Source organism: Lampetra fluviatilis, chromosome 22 (genome assembly GCF_964198595.1).
Source record: "Lampetra fluviatilis chromosome 22, kcLamFluv1.1, whole genome shotgun sequence".
Lineage (NCBI taxonomy): Eukaryota > Metazoa > Chordata > Hyperoartia > Petromyzontiformes > Petromyzontidae > Lampetra > Lampetra fluviatilis.
The window spans coordinates 7,499,137-7,516,965 of NC_136296.1; the positions used below are offsets into that span (position 1 = coordinate 7,499,137).

The following is a 17,829-nucleotide window of genomic DNA, read 5'->3' on the forward strand; positions in this document are numbered from 1 at the left end:
CTGTTTCGAATCCTGGTTTCAGCATCCCCGTGGTTAAATTGGATTCTCAAGTGTTGGGAGTCCATGAGCTTAGTTCAGTCACTTATGACTGCACCATTAAAAAATAAACATCAAATACACGTTGGGTTTTCACTTAATTTGGGTACACTGCAGCTCTGAGGATTCAACATTTATAATTTGACTACCATGTCATGAAGACGACTTCCAGGCCACGTCTAAACCTGTGCCATTCAGTGTGCATAAGTGACAACGGATTAGTTATGCTACATCTTCCATGGCAGATAGGGTGCGAGCGTGGTGGGGGGGGTTGCGACCGGGGGGGGGGGGCCCGTTGGACAGGTTTGAGTGTCTTCACACGCGCGTCTCCCACACACAGCATCGGCCTCCAGACAGTGATCAAGGACCTGGTCACGGAGGTGCTATCGCTCCTCTGCGCGCTCACGGCTCTGGGCGGCCACTACAGTGAGGTTCGTATGCCCACAAAGACGACGCATCCCGACGTGTCGCCCCCCAACAGCAGGCGCTGTTAGCGAGCACCCCTTGAGGCCGACGCAGCACACGCCAGGGTCGGGGTGGCCAACATCACGAACCGGCCACCTTTGTCTCCCCAGTAATGATGTTTACATACAGCACCAAGTTCTGATTTAAGGCTGAGTCGACCTAGGGGAAGCCCAGGACCCGTTAAAAAATATTCGCCCGTGTTGGTTAAATCGAACACGGGTCACCGGGTTCGTAGCGCAGTGCGCTAAGAGGCCGTCCATAAATGACGTAATGCACTTAGGGGGGGGTCAGACATTTATGACGATGTGTGACGAGTGGGAGGGGGGGGGAGAACTGTGACGTCACATCAAAATGCGCAACTTTAAATAAATATAGACAACACGTTCTACTTAATTAAATAGACTTTTTAATAAATGTTTTCTCCTACAACATCAGAGTGCAGCGCCACATTAAATACGCACTACAATGACAATAGTTTAAAGCGATTTGAAGCATGTTTTATTTTTTTGGGGGGAGGCAGAGCTTTGTGACGTCATATTTGAGGGGGTGGTCTGACTTTTTGTGACGTCGTTTGACGAAGGGGGGGAGGGGGTCAAGAATCGTAAAAAATCGCGTGACATCATTTATGGACGGCCCCCTAACCTGCTACACTACCGCTCCCCCGCAAACCGCGACCACGGGTAGAACGTGGAAACTTCAAACATAGCAGGCGCCAGGGTCGGGATCAAACCCACGACCTCCTCCTGCATGCCAGGCGAGGACAATGAGTGAGCTGGAGAGAATGCTGGGGCCTTCGGTTGCCGATGTTGGTGCAGAATCAGTATACGGCACCTGCATGAGAAACAGCACAGAAGTAATCCTAGATTTGAAGCTTTCGTGACTGCAAGGATTCATACTTTTCGGTTTTTTCGGTAAAGTCACGTAGGTAAAATAATTTGATTTATTATTTTATTTATATGCTTATTTCATTATTTATTTTTATTACTTACTTTTATGTTTACCTACGTGACTTTACCGGAAAAAAACCTAAGAGCACAGAAGTAACGCAACGTGGACACAATTTCACAACGACGGATTCGAAAGCAACAACAGAGACATGCAGAGCCAGTCAAGGCGATGCACCTCTTGTGTTGCGTTGTCGATGAGCGTTCAAACACGTGCTTCTGTTGTTGTTGTTGTTTAAACCACTAAACAATTGTCGCACTTCTTGGTTCTTTCGGTAAAGTCACTTAGAAGGGAAATAATAAAATAATAAAAAATATTACATTATAAAATACGTTATTATGTTAAAGTTTTATTTCTATTATTGTATTATTTCCCTTCTACGTGACTTTACCGAAAGAACCAAGAAGATGAATCCCTGCAGTCACGAACGCTTTAAATCGAAAAAAAAATTGTCGCACTGTAACTTGTTCAAAGTGTCACCCTTGAGACGAGAAACACAGGGAAGCCGCCAGGTGCAGGAGTTCAATCTCCGGGGCGCGATAGTTTCGGCATTGTCCGAGTTATTTTTAAACACCACCACCACTTCTACTAACCCCGGTTCCCGAGTAAATTGGCAACGCCACGGTCAGTCGTGATGGCGTTACAGAGCGGGCAGGTGCTCTCACTTCTCCCCAAACACCACTGACCGCTGTGGAAGAGCAGGCCAAATACCCTCGAGATGGGGGGGGGGCTCTCTGGAGCGCTCCTGCAGCGGAGGTCCCTTGCCGCTAGCAGTGTCGTGAGCGAGACATTGCAGGGCTGCCCCTCTCAGAGGTGTGGACTCGAGTCATGTGACTTGGACTCGAGTCAGACAGACTCGAGTCATGAATTTGATGACTTGCGACTCGACTTGGACTTGCATAACAATGACTTTGTCCCACCTATGAGATGTGGACTCGAGTCATGTGACTTGGACTCGAGTCAGACTCGAGTCATGAATTTGATGACTTGCGACTCGACTTGGACTTGCATAACAATGACTTTGTCCCACCTCTGGCCCCTCTACCTTCGACGGCGAGCTGAGCGTTAAACCCGTCCAGCGTGCGTGCTTCTTACGCTGTGACGCAGCGGGGAAGGGGGGGCGGGTGCATGCCGGGACACAGCTGGTTGACAAGCTTCAAGACGCCCGCGCACCAAACGGGTATTTCCACTATTGCGGCATCAGATGAAGGCCAAAGAGACGGGGGGAGGGGGACATGCTCTCCGCGTCCCTGTGTGCCCACTGCGCGTCGCGGCTGTAGATGTTTGTCTCGGCGGAAAACTCACTCGTTTAGAACTTCCTGCTGTGCCTCGGTTCGTTGTCATTCGCCCGCGCCTCCGATGAGCGTGGTTGGAGCGAAAGAAAATCGGTAACAAGTATAACCTGTAAGTTTTTCACTATAAATCCTTTATATGCGTGGCGGCTAGAGTCCTCTCGTCCTCTGGCTCGAGATGGCTGCCACCTATGGGTCAGATGATTGCCTTGCACCATTAAGCAATTGGTAATTAAATATAATATTTTTGTCCTAAAAAGTGTAAAATTTTGGAACAAAAATTTTCACGAACATTAATTGTCACGCACAACGAGTCTGTGTGCAAATGTCAGCTCGATTGGATCACGGGAAGTGGGTTAAAAAACGACCAAAAGATTTGCACGGTCGTAAGCAAGCAAGCGAACTTAATATAAAGGATTTGAAAAAAACAATGCCTGCACATTATGGTGGAGGGGGAGGCCTGATCCAGCAATTGATTGGTAAGAGGACTGAACATAATAATAGGGGGTTTTCCCCTTTTTTTCTGGCAACAAAACTGAAACCTTTTTACAAGGATTCATGTCAAAAGGGGAAAACCCCTATTATTATATTTTGGTACTGGCAAAGGAGGTCTAATGATGTAGATGCTCACCCCGAGCCCTCATTACTTTGATAGTGCATTGTCTTTGAACTGTGCGCCTTTTGGCGTCATCTGGTCGAACACCATATGAGACTAGGCTCTAAAGAAAGCTGTCTCTGGTGTGGACCAATCAGTTTCAAGGACAATGCATAAATTATCAGAGTATTGTTTTTCGTTTGCATTTGACTGCAAGTATTGTGGTTAATGTAAACATGATTCCTTGAAAAAGGTGTCAGTTTTATTGCCAGAAAAAAGGGGGAAACCCCTATTATTATATTGTGGTACTGGCAAAGGAGGTCTAATGATGTAGGACTGAACATTTGCATGCATGCATTCATTGAGGAATTGGCCAAAATCCCAAGCAGAAAAATCATGAGACTCCAAGTGGCTTCCCGGCATAACTGGAACCATCGTTTTGTAATGGTGCATGTGTAATGGGTTCCGGATACACTTGTACAGGTAACTTCTTTATTACAATACAACACTCCAACAGTCCTGATACTCTGTTACAGCCTAGGTACACAGCCTAGGTACACAGCCTAGGAACACTACTCTGGCTACGCTCTGGGGTCCTCCGGCTACAATTACCCTAGGGGAGGCTACCTGACCCGACCCAGCCAAGGTGCGGGTCTGGACTCTGGCTTCCTCGGAACTCGCCCTCACAAGGACGTCGAGCCGGGAGTCCCAGAGTCCCACCACTGGCCCTCACAGCGTCCCGGCCCTTACAAGGACAAGCGGGACAAGGGGGTCCAGGGTCCTAAGCTGGCTGGCTGGCGGGTCTTGGGTCTTGAGCTGCGACTGGCCCCGATCGGCCAGGGAGCTGCCCTTTTATGCCTCGTCCCTAACGAGGGGTGGGGTTGTGTGCGCCCCCAGATATCCCACAGAGCACACACAGCCCCCCCCCCCGTTGGTGGCGCCAAGGGGCTTAACTGTCTGGGGTGCCTGGGATCCTAGTGCCTAGCGCCGAGGGCTTATCTGTCTAGGGTCCCAGAGCCCCCAGCAGCCCCTCCTCTGTTATGGCACTACACATGTCAAGACACGGTTCTCAATGAGCGTTCTCAAGGATACACCAGACGCTGTCGGAGTTTTTGGTGAGTGTTGTGGCGCATGCCTTGCGATCCTTGGTGTGCACGGGCATTCTATGGGTACTGCAAAAAAAATGCTTCAAAAATACTTCGACGAAATATATTTCTCGAGTGGTGACCCCGTTATTAAGATCTTGACACTCCTTCTTGGTTCTTTCGGTAAAGTCACGTAGAATGGAAATAATAAAATAATAAAAATAAAACATAATAAAATAATTCTCACGACGTTTTTATTATTTTATTATTTCCATTCTACGTGACTTTACCGAAAGAACCAAGAAGATGAATCCCTGCAGTCACGAATGCTTTAAATTGAAATCTTGACACTCCTTCCTGGGCAAATAACACATCGTCATTGCTGCTGCCTTACCGTTCAGGAAATAATCCCTCACTGCTTGCCGCCTTTGTTTTTTCTCCTTTGCCATTCCCAGGATCAGCTGATGCGGCTGAATCGCATGAGGGATGAGTTTCTCCAAATGGTGCAAGACTACGAGCAGACGCAGCAGGTGACTGATCTGGGAGACACAAAAAAACACCAAAATCCCCCATAGCCTGTAACAGACTGTTGGGGCGAGTGCTGTTGCGAGCAGCACCTATGAAGGTTGGGGGTGGGTGGCGAGCGCCACGCCCGGCCGCTTTTGTCTCCCCAGTGATGATGTTTACACACTGCACCAAGTACTGACTTGAGGCCGAGTCGACCTAGGGGAGGCCCAGGACCGGTTCAGATAATCGTCACTGTGGTGTTGGTGGCCGTGAGCGGTAATCGAGCTCGGGTCGTAGCGCAGCGCGCTAACCGTCTCGCCACCGCTCCCCGTGTTCTGGGAGAGCACACACACACAGCACTACGCCACGAACCTCCCTTCCTCCTGTATCTCTCCACGCCACACAGCCTCACGAGGTGTCTGAGAACGGAGGGGACTTCCTCCACAGCTGTTGCCAACGGCAGGGTGTCGCTGCCGTAGCATCAACAATTTTGGGCCATGTTTGTGGAGATTGAAAACTCGTTTCTATCGAACTGCTCTTTGTATTTAGTTTGTTGTCCCCCTCCCCCCGCAACTTCGGTTGGCTACGTACGGTGCCAAAGAAGTTCAACATACATACTACACTATACACTACTATACACTGCACTATACACTATACTTTACACTACAATACACGACACTCTACACCACACTCATATACACTACACAACTATACTAGATTGAAAACTCATTTCTTCTTTGGGACTGCTTTTTGTGCTTAGTTTGTTGTATTTTCCTCCGCACCTCCGATTAGCGCGTTTGGCTACGTACGGCGGCAAAGAAGTTCAACATATGTACATACATATCGTGGTCATCCATTAATCACCCCTTCCTTGCACAGCCTTGCCATCGAAATTATTCTTTTTCGATTTAAAGCTTTCGTGACTGCAGGGATTCATCTTCTTGGTTCTTTCGGTAAAGTCACGTAGAAGGGAAATAATAAAATAATAAAAATAAAACATAATCAAATACAATTCTCACGACGTTTCGGCCACAACGCAAACAGCTGTCCTCAGGTGAAGAACAGGTCTGTCGGAAAGACAGCGTCTGAATGAAGTTCATTGAAGGGGAGGCCCAGTTCATTCAGTCGCTGTCTTTCCGACAGACCTGTTCTTCAACTGAGGACGGCTGCTTGCGTTGTGGCCGAAACGTCGTGAGAATTGTATTTTATTATGTTTTATTTTTATCATTTTATTATTTCCCTTCTACGTGACTTTAACGAAAGAACCAAGAAGATAAATTATTCTTGCTTATAGTATATTTTTTTACCAGATTCTGCGCATGCAGATCGAAATGCCAGAAATAAGCAATGCGGTTCACACCTCGGATATTGAGTAGCATTTGCGTAAATACTTCCAGTACTACGTACAATTAAAAGAAATCTCAGCATATGGCGAGAACCTGGTTTGTTTTGCACTGTGGTTGAAATCGTCTCAGCTATGCAGAACATTCCAGATCATCTTGTGTCCTTCGATGGTCTTAGAATTGTCTACTTAATGGATCAATTGGTGATATTAGTAAAAACTAAAATTGTCTGTAACTATTTGTCGGCTATTAGCCGATTATTATTACGAGTGTTTTACTGTAGTGTATTATTGCAATCAAAAATGTGACTGACCAAAATAATATTTCAATGTTTTTTTTCATGAATTCTAATCTGATTCAAACTGTCACGGGTCACATTGATTGATCGATTCTGACCAATTCTGTCGAATTTTGGATTGGATTACCTTGCTTCATAATCAGATTTTTCATACGAACGAAGCTACACGATTGGATACTTATATATAAACACCCAGAACTGCACACCCTTGCTATATGCATGATAGTACTGGGGGAGTGGTGGTGCAGTGGTTTGCGCAGTGTGCTCCGAGCCTGACGGTCAGGTTCGTAGCACAGTGCGCGACAATAACATCTGAAAATATCTGAACCAGCCTTGGGCCTCCCCCAGGTCAACTCGGCTTTAAATGAGTTCTTGGTACGGTATTTAAACATCGGCACTGGGGGAGGCAAAAGCGGCCGGGAATGGTGTTGGCCAACCACCCCGTGTGCCGTGTCGGCCTTCATAGGTCAAAGGCTACACGGTGATGCCTCTGTGAACTAAATGCGGAATCTAGCAAGGAAGCTTTTCTCTCACTACTTCACTCCAGTCGCAACCGGAAAGACCCGTTCGTTGGAGCCGGTGAAAAGCACACGAGCGTGTAAGGTTGGGGCTTATCGAATTGACTTAAAAAGTTCATTCGGAGACACTCAAAATAAGAACGGCAAGCATCTTGGCGTTTACGCAAAAAATCAACCGGAGCTCACTGCGCGTTGAGAGTATTCGGCTGTCGTTCGTGATGGCCAGGTCGCGATTCTTAAAAAAAGACGCTGTACAGCCCAGTGGGAGTTACCTGGTGAAAATCGTGCAAACGCAACAACCCGCTAGAATGTGCGGCTCGTTTTTGACGTCGAGCATCGCTGGACGATGTGGAGGCCTCCACACGGAAGGGCCTCCCGTGTGGGTCGTGGAGCTTCTCTGGCCATGACTTCTGGTCAGTGCGTGTCGCGATGAAGGCCGGGAGCATAGATGTGGGATTCTAGAGGTACGGCACAAGAATTGTTATTATTTCGCTTTGCCCTATGCTGCCGGCTGCATGATCACACAACCATAACACATTCCTGCGGAGGGAGCTGGTAGGAACGTTGGGTTGCTCGGTCAATGGCCAAGGTCAACGGCGGCGTGGTGTATTCCGCAAATATGCCCGATTGTGAGGGCGGGCACAAGCCGGCGTGAGTAGGTTAAAGTTGAGTTTTATAAGGGCACCACGGGGTGACCAGCCCCTCCCCACCCAGCCCCACCGCTCTGACCCCCCACCCAGCCCCACCCTCCCCACCCAGCCCCTCCCCACCCTCCCCTCCCCACCCAGCCCCTCCCCACCCTCCCCTCCCCACCCAACCCCTTTCCACCCAGCCCCTCCCCATCCTCCCCACCCAGCCCCTCCCCACCCTCCCCACCCCACCCAGCCCCTCCCTCCCCACCCAGCCCCTCCCTGCACGACGGACGGACGGACACAATAATCCCCTGTGGGCTGGTGGAACCAGTGGGTTCCTACCAGTATAACAACTGCTATGCGTCGGCAGGCGCACATACAACCCGCTCAAAAATCAGCTTAGCTTTCTCATATCTGATTTGGTAAAAGCCCATAATCACAGCAGGTTTTTTTTTACTTGAGTTGTTTTAACTACGTGAGATAATGAGCGCGCACACGCACACACGCATATACACTGCGAGTAACTGCACTGTTGTACAACGTGGGGTGATGCGGCCCCCTGTGTGAGCTTTGGTGACAGAATGGCGTCGGCAGAATCGGTAAAAAATATTGAAGGAAGAAAAAAAACCAATGCCACTGCACTAACGACACTAGATGGGGCCGTTAATGAAGCACAAATACATTTTCTGTTTTTTGCAGAAATTGTATCAGAAACTCGACAATATCTTCGGCGCCCTGGTCGACGTCGTGGTGAGTGTTCTTACATTTCAGTTATTATTCTCGGAGTTGCGCTCAAATTTATATTTTTCGCTTCTAGAGCTTGGAAGTGCACCTCGCATCAGCATTTTTAGAACGTCAAACACGGCTCGAAGGCAGCGATGAATTCAAACCATTAGCAGTGCCGGATTAAGCTAATGCGGGGCATGTAGCATATTTTATAACAGGGCCCTAAATAAATAAAACACGTAAATATTAAAACACACGTATTTTTTACTTGCATAGTAAAGTAATTGTATTTTTTCATTTGCTATACAACCAGATAATACGACAAATCGCTAACCTTAAACACCCAGTCGTTCATAAAAGTTGAAGGGCAGAATAGTACTATAGTAATAGAGCAAGTGGAGAATCACTGATTCGGAATTGATAGCTTGAAAGCATTTAGCGCGGGGCCCTTGAAAGTGCGGGGCCCGTAGCATATGTAGCTACTTTTGCTACTGGGATAATCCGGCACTGAGCAGTGCCTTTGGTATTCGTGCCACGCGATTATGCGCAAGGTACCTGTCACAGGGGCGCTAAGTTTCACAGACGAGTATAGTCTGCACTAGTTGAACAGTAGGGGAGCAACGTTAACTATACTTACCAGGTAGGACCCACTGAGCTATAGAGCTCCTTCTCAGAAGCGACCTGGCCATAAATTGTAGCTCAACGAAGTGGCTTATCATCTGGAAATGTATAGCAGCGAAATAAGATGCATGCGACCAGGGGGAGAGAAACACGTCAACTCCAAATATACAGCAGGCGTCAGGGTCGGGATCGAACCCATGACCTTCTGTATACCATGCGAGGTAGTTAACATCTCCTAGCCACCGTTGGCACCCCAATGTTGCGATGTGGCTTTACCCAAACAAGTCATTTGTAAGTAATTTTCAACTTTGGAAAGTTTAGACCGTACCCAGTTACATGCAAATTTCTCACATTAACATCACTAGCCCCGGCCACTTCTTTATGACCCTTGGGCTACACCCATTTCAAACTTTGTGTTGCGCCCGAAACGTCGTGATCTATTTTATTTTATACCTACGTGACTTTGCCGAAAGAACTAAAGAGTATAAAGTTTAGACCGTCAAGCCCGGCACACGTGGCCTTACTTTTGTATTATTAAATAACATCGCAGCATCTTTACGATGCACCGTCAAGTAGGCGGCACCTGTTGTTACGTGGAACCGACCCCTCGCGGTATTAACCAGGGCAGCCGTTGAACTAGAACGTCGAACCTCCGTCAGCCTTGTCGCCGTGCCACGACGCGCACGCGCTCTCAGGCATGAAGCGCACGAATGTGTCCCTGCGTTCTAGGATGAAGAGGATGAAGATGAGACCGATGCCCATGGCGTGAGATCACATGTTACAAGACAGGAGCAGGAAGAGAGAAAGAAAAGAAGGATGGCTAATGAAGCCATTCAGCAACAGACGGTAAGTTCTGCACATTTGTAGAGGAGTAAAATGTGGACGTGACGTCAGGTGTGCCGTTCAGTGTGATGACGTCACGTCTCCTAAGGTACTTAAGGGATACCCCGTGACGTAAGCGGGGTCACCGTGGTAACGGGTAGAGTAAGCGGGGTGAAGAGGGAACCAGGGGTAGAGAGAGGGATCGAGTGGTGAGTCTGGGGAGAAGCCGGTGGCAGCCGTAGAGGTGCTTCTCTCTCCGCTCGGTGGAGTCGGCAGAGTCCACGATCCGACACGAGAGAGAGAGACCGGAGCTAGCCGGCAGGGACCCGGACTCAGAGTAGGAGCCCCCTAGCCTCTGGGAGTTGTGTACCCTGCTGTGTAATATTGTAACAGCTTTAATAAACCCTGGCGAAAGCCCTTAACTTACCTGTGTCTCCGAGTACGTCCGTCGGAACTTCTCTACACATTTACTATTTAACAAAAAAAATATCCAGGTGAGGCCCACTGAGCTACGTAGGTCTCTTTCAGAAGCGGCCCGGCCACAAATGATAGCCCAACGAAGTGGGCTTAAATACAGCAGCCAAATACTCTAAACGCGTGTTTCTAAACGTGGTGGAGAAAAGCGGAGGACCCAGATGTAAAAATAAGTATAACCCGTAAAAACAAAGTTTTTCACTATAAATCCTTTATATGCGTGGCGGCTAGAGTCCTCTCGTCCTCTGGCTTGAGATGGCTGCCACCTATGGGTCAGATGATTGCATTGCACCATTAAGCAATTGGTAATTAAATATAATATTTTTGTCCTAAAAGTGTTACATTTTGGAGAAAAAAATTTCGCGAACATTAATTATCATGCACAACGAGTCTGTGTGGAAAATGCCAGCTCGATTGGATCACGGGAAGTGGGTTAAAAAACGACCGAAAGATTTGCACGGTCCTAAGCAAGCAAGCGAACTTAATATAAAGGATTTAAAAATCCACGCGACCACAGGGAGAGCATGCAAACTCCAAATAAGCAGGCATCAGGTAGATAGATAGATAGATCGTTTATTGTCATTGTCACCAGTACAACGAAATTTAAAATGCTCACCAGTCAGGGCATCATTCATAAATTTAAATTAAATAAAACAAGAAAATAAAAATAAAATTAAATGAAAGATAATCAATTTATACTATATATATAAAAACAGCCCAAGTATACCCACATAAGGTTACATTTTGTCATTGCACATCTCTATTTCACATTCAATTGTAAACACTATTACTTAATAATTAATTAGCATTATTGAGTGTGGTGATCGCTCTAGGATAAAAGCTCTGTTTGAATCTGTTTGTCCTTGTTTTGACTGATCTGAATCGTCTGCCTGATGGCAACAGCTCAAACAGTGAGTGTCCAGGGTGTGAAGAGTCCTTTAGAATGTTCTGTGCTTTTTTGATGCAACGTGAACTGTGTAGTTCTTCCAGTGTGGGGAGATGGCAGCCGGCGATCTTTTGGGCTGTGTTGATGACCCTCTGGAGCGCTTTCCTCTGAGCCACTGTGCAGCTGGTGTACCATACACAGATGCAGTATGTGAGAATGCTCTCGATGGAGGCTCGGTAGAAGGACACCAGCAGTTTCTGTGTGATGTTATTATTCCTGAGGATTCTCAGGAAGTAAAGTCTCTGCTGGGCCTTTTTCAGAAGCTCAGTGCTGCTGGCGCTCCAGGTCAGGCCCTCCCCAATGTGGACTCCCAGGAAGCAGAAGTCTGCCACCCTCTCCACCAGAGGTGTGGACTCGAGTCATGTGACTTGGACTCGAGTCAGACTCGAGTCATGAATTTGATGACTTGCGACTCGACTTGGACTTGCATAACAATGACTTTGTCCCACCTATGAGATGTGGACTCGAGTCATGTGACTTGGACTCGAGTCAGACTCGAGTCATGAATTTGATGACTTGCGACTCGACTTGGACTTGCATAACAATGACTTTGTCCCACCTCTGCTCTCCACACAGTCCCCGCTGATGATTAGTTGTGGAGTGTCCGTTTTCTTTCTCCTGTAGTCTATTATGAGCTCCTTGGCCTTTGCGATGTTAAGGAGCAGGTTGTTGCCCCTGCAGTATGCTGTCAGCCGCTCCACCTCGTCCCTGTAGGCAGACTCATCCCCCCCAGAGATGAGCCCCACCACTGTGGTGTCATCAGCAAACTTCACAATGGTGTTGCTATGGTGGACGGCGGCACAGTCATGTGTGTAGAGGGAGTAGAGCAGGGGGCTCAGTACACAGCCCTGGGGGGAGCCGGTACTGAGGTTCAGGGCTGTGGATGTATGACGGCCCACTCTGACCCTCTGTCTGCGGCCCGAGAGGAAACTATGTATCCACATGCAGGTGGAATGTGGAATCCCCAGGTCGCCCAGTTTTTTCCACCAGTTTGTGTGGGAGGATGGTGTTGAACGCAGAACTGTAATCCACGAAGAGCATCCGCACATAGCTCCCCTGCTGCTCCAGGTGTGACAGTGCAGCATGTAGTGCTGTGGCCACGGCGTCCTCCGTGGATCGGTTCGCTCTGTAGGCAAACTGGTGGGGGTCAAGGTTTCGGGGCAAGCTTCCTATGATGTGACTCCGGACCAGTTTTCCAAAGCACTTCATCACCACTGGCGTGAGTGCTACTGGCCGGTAGTCGTTGTAGCTGGAAATGTGGGTTTTTTTGGGCAGGGGGACTATGGTGGAGGACTTTAGGCAGGGTGGTACAGTGGACTGTTCCAGAGACAGGTTGAAAATCCTTGTGAAGACTCCAGCCAGCTCGTCAGCACAGTCCCTCAGCACACGTCCCGGGACGCCATCAGGTCCCGCAGCCTTCCTCGGGTTGACGGCCCGCAGCGTGCGCCTCACCTCATGCTCCTCTACTGTGAGGTTTAAGCTGCTGTGGACCGTGAGGTTTGGTGATGCTGTCCCTTGTGGTGTCACCTCAAAGCGGGCAAAGAAGAGGTTCAACTCCTCTGCCAGAGCGGTGTCACCATCAGCAGCTCCGAGGTTGGCCCTGTAGTTGGTGAGGTGCTGGACTCCCTGCCACACCTGCCTGCTGTCGTTACTGTCCAGGCATTCCTCAATCCTCCTCCTGTAGTCTGCTTTGGCCTCGCGGATGCCTCTCTTCAGGTTAGCTCGGGCTGTGCTGTAGAGAGCTTTGTCTCCGGAGTTGAAGGCGATGTTCCTCTCCTTCAGCAGTTGCTGGACCTCCCGGGTCATCCAGGGCTTCTGGTTGGGGTAGACCCGAACGCGTTTGTCCACAGTGGCAGTGTCTATGCAGTTTTTAATGTAGCACAATACACTATATGTGAACACCTCCAGGTCCTGATGTTCGAAGACCCCCCAGTTGGTCCTATCAAAGCAGTCCTGCAGCTGCTGGGTGGCACCCTCAGGCCAGATGGCGACAGTTTTTGTGATGGTAGGAGCCGTTTTCTTGATGGGGGCGTATGCAGGGATCAAAAGCAGGGACAAATGGTCAGACTGGCCCAGGTGTGGTAGTGGTCTAGCCCTGTAGCCTAGTTTGATGTTGGTGTAGACCTTGTCCAGAATCTTAGTTCCCCTAGTAGCACACTTAACATGCTAGTGGAATTTAGGGAGTGCTGCCTTTAAGTCTGCATGGTTGAAATCCCCTGCTATAATCAGCACAGCGTCAGGATACTTGCTCTGCTGAATGCTAATGCTGCCATGTAAAAGTCCAATAGCTGAGTTAGCATTAGCATCCAGTGGGATGTAAACAGCAGTTATCATGACCACAGTGAACTCTCTTGGGAGGTAAATCGGCCTGCGTTTAACAGTCACATACTCCAGATCTGGGGAGCAGTGGCTGTCTACAGTCGCAGTGTTAGTACACCAGCTCTTATTCACGTACACACAGAGCCCCCCTCCTCTGCTCTTACCGGAGTCTACTGTTCTGTGCTGGCGCTGTGCTGTGTAGCCTGCGAGCTCAATAGCAGAGTCCGGGATGGATGAATGAAGCCAGGTTTCTGTGAGAAGCAGAATGCAGCTGTCCTTCACTACGTTGTTCGCTGTAGTCTTTAGCCTCAATTCATCCATTTTGTTCGCGATGGTTCTGGCGTTCGTGAGAAATAGGCTGGGTAGCGGTGGTTTGAGTGGCTGCCTCCGTAGCCTGGCTAGCGCACCGGCCCTGCAGCCTCGCCTCTGTCTTCTCTCTCTACGCCGCCTTCGCCTCCTCCCCGCCGGGATGATAATCCACAGAGAGCCGGGCCTCCTCGCTAACTCCACTGGAATCTTGTGAAGACGGAGAAACTTGCTTGTAACACTCCGATCGTAACATAGTCCGATCTTAAGGAGATCGTGCCGGCTAAAGGTGTTACTCGCCCGACAAAATGAACACAAAACAAGACATAACGCGAACATAAACAACCATACAAGGCCCCGACCGGGTAGACACTGAGCTGCTGCAACTGTGTGCGCCGCCATGATGGATAACGAATGCACCTCCCTGAATGCGCCCACAATTTTTAGATCTCAGTAGCTAAACGAAATTGAGCCTGGATAGTATACGAATTGGAGGCTGCCTGGGAATGTTCGGTGTGTTGCAGGCTTAATCGAGGAGGTAGCCAGCAGATGGCAGCATAGCAATGGTTATTTGATTGCATATGTGCAGAGCTTTGTTATCTTTTGGTATGCGTGGGATTTATCTGAATGCTGCCACGACTGAAACGGCATTGGGAGGCCCTCATCCAGATGTGGATTGAAGAAAAGGTGGAAAATTGTCAATTTGACTCTGATTTCATCTGATGTACCAACTGATTATTCAGACAGAGTTTGTCAAACATTATGATGCAGGATCCTCCTAATAAAAGAGCCTTGAGGCTCAGCGAGTCTCCCTTTGGATAAAGAGCACATACCAGACTCTATACGTAGAGCATGCATGTATGTGTGTACATTGTGTGTATATTTGACCTCTTTCGCACCATACGTAACCAACCGTGCTAATCGGAGGAGGGGGGGGGACAAAAAAATTACATAAAAAGCAGTTAAAAATTAATTAGTTTTCCAAATAGATTTAAAGTGCATAGCTCCAGTAGCTTCCTAATATCGGAAGGAAGAGCGTTCCAGACGGCCACAGAAGCGCATCTGAAAATGCGCGATGCGGTGGCCGCCGTCTTTTTTTCGTGGCTTACCAAAACACACAAGCGAGGATGACCGGAGTTCACGTGACGGTTCATGCTCCTGGGGGAGATCAGTGAGGTATTTTGGTTCATTTGTGGCAAGCACTCTCTGTGTGTGTGATGAGTGCGACCATTCCTTGTTTAAAATGTACTGCCGTTCACGTCCAGCCGCCTGCCACGTATATATATATTTATCATGGCAAAAATAACGAGCACGCATACACAACACTAACCTTCGTGTATTAGGTATCTGCATCTGCCATGGTTTGTGCAGATTGTGGCTGGAGTACTGGAGATTCAACCGTACTTGCTGTACCTGCAGGAAGTCATGATCGATATCAATGAAATCAAGACCAGACTGAATCAAGCGTTCAGCGAAATGAACCGCGCCATCGGTGAGTCACGGCAAGACGCAACGGACTCAAGAGAGAGATCGTGAGCACTTCTTAAAAACAAGCGCTGCTACGCTCAGGGAGGATATTCTTAGGTTTTTTTCGGTAAAGTCACGTAGGTAAAAAAATTAAATTTGAAATTAATAAAAGTAAAATAAAAAAAAAATACAAATCACGACGTTTTGGAGGCAACACAAGCTTCCTTATTAATTTTAATTTTTTACCTGCGTGACTTTACAGAAAAAACGTAAGAATATGAATCCTTGCAGTCACGAAAGCTTCAAATCTAGAAGCTCAGGGAGGAGTTTCTTTCCCTGCACAACGCCCACTCGCCATACATCAAGGATTATATGAATGCCAAGCAGCGGAGATGCAATGTCATAATTTCATCGATTGAAGTAAATTCTTATGCTCTCAATACGCGGAGAGTATTTTGCATGAGAGAATCGATTGTTTTCTATTTGTATATCTTGTATGTAATTCGTTTGTCGTGACCCCCTGCAGCCACTAGGAGGCCCCTCCAGTTGCACAATAATCTGCAGCGAATTTTCGAGCCCTCGTGAACCCCGAATCGTAACAGTTTGAGGGGAGGTGATTTGTGGGAGATCTACTGCAAAGTGTCTTTAGATAAAAGTTTTTTTTTAAATCACATTTTTCAAATATCGACCGATAGACAACAAAAAAATGCATTCGTAATCGTATTGATCAATCATCATCAGCCGTGGTCAATCCACTGCTGGATGCAGACATCCCCAAGCCAACTCTATCTAAATATTACACTGGTCAACAAAAAAAACACATTTTTTTCTGGCTTGGACTTTTGCAGCTGTTTTCGACTAATTTCAGGGTGCTGATTCCAAATCTGATCTCAGATTTGCTCTATCACACCTCATTTTATGCTATCGGCATACCCCATTTTCATTGATTTTACCCGAAATTAACTCTGTCACTTATGATTGCAAGTTGTTGCGAGTCAGTGACTGCTTTGGTGTTAAAATATAATGCTGCATTTTTAGGGTAGTGTGTTTATAATATCATTTTATGTAGATATCCACATTTATTTAATATTTTTCTTCTGCAGTTTTTTTTGAAAATGCAATATTTGATATCTCAAAAACCTGATGTGATAGACAAAAACTGATGCCAGATTTGGAATCAGCACCCCAAAATTACCTTAAACCCGTTGGAATACCTTATGCCAGAAAAAGTGTGTTGACCAGTGTAATTGACCACAGTATTCTGTGTGAATTGGAATTATAGAAGGTGCAAATATGGAGAATTAACTGGCAACACAAGTTATGAAAAAAGCGTCTTGAAATCAAACATATGATATTGAAATTAATGCTTTAAAAAAATGTACGTGAATTGAGGGGGAATCATCTGCAAGAGGTGTAAGCAGTGCCATCATTTTTTAAACCGCGTCTAAAGTATTGTATGTATCTTCTTGGTTCTTTCGGTAAAGTCACGTAGAAGAGAAGTAATAAAATAATAAAAATAAAACATATAAAATAATTCTCACGACGTTTCGGCCACAACGCAAGCAGCCGTCCTCAGGTGAAGACCAGGTCTGTCGGGGAGACAGCGTCTGAATGCTGTCTTTGATTATGTTTTATTATTTTATTATTTCCCTTCTACGTGACTTTACCGAAAGAACCAAGAAGATGAATCCCTGCAGTCACGAAAGCTTGTATGTATGTTGAACTTCTTTTGCACTGTACTTAGCCAACTGTGCTAATCGGAGGTGCGGGGTGGGTGGGTGGGTGGGGGGGCACGACAAACTCAACACAAAAACTGAGTTCTAAAGAAATAGATGTGATTTTGTTTTTTTGTGTGAATCAGATTCCACCGTGGCTCAGAGTCGACCACAATGGAGAGAGGTCAACCAACCTCGTCCCCTCCCCAGAAGTAACGTACGTCTGCTGCAAACACGCACACACCCAGGGCTCATCCACAATACAACACAAATCACCAATGTTTAGTATTTAGATGGCACAAATTTAGCAACATGCAAACTAATCGCAAAAAATTAATGTTTTGTAAAAAAAAAACTCCCCATGCAAGCTTTGAAACAAATTCATTGCTTCTAGATTTGAAGCCTTTCTTGACTGCAAGGATTCATACTCTTAGTTATTTCGGTAAAGTCACGTAAGTAAAAAATGAAATTACAATTAAAAAAAAAATCACGACGTTTCGGAGGCAACACAAGTCTCCATCATCAGGTGGGACCGTCACAGCCAGATTAGGCAACACAAGTCTCCGTCATCAGGTGATGCAGCAAATCTGGCTGTGACGGTCCCACCTGATGACGGAGACTTGTGTTGCCTCCGAAACGTCCCGAAACGTCGTGATTTTTTATTTATTTAATTTTTGACCTACGTGACTTTACCGAAAGGACTAAGAGTATCAAAAT

General features: G+C 47.2%; 2 long non-coding RNA genes across 2 annotated transcripts; both read left to right on the top strand.

Annotated features, from left to right (window-relative positions):
• Positions 1–339: 339 nt before the first annotated feature.
• Positions 340–8,435, top strand: LOC144938613 (uncharacterized). The gene is made up of 3 exons (XR_013637859.1): positions 340–467; positions 4,874–4,948; positions 8,416–8,435. It is a non-coding gene; the product is annotated as an uncharacterized LOC144938613 (long non-coding RNA).
• A 1,385-nt stretch (positions 8,436–9,820) lies between these two features.
• Positions 9,821–17,315, top strand: LOC144938614 (uncharacterized). The gene is made up of 3 exons (XR_013637860.1): positions 9,821–9,909; positions 15,350–15,422; positions 17,259–17,315. It is a non-coding gene; the product is annotated as an uncharacterized LOC144938614 (long non-coding RNA).
• Positions 17,316–17,829: the final 514 nt, after the last annotated feature.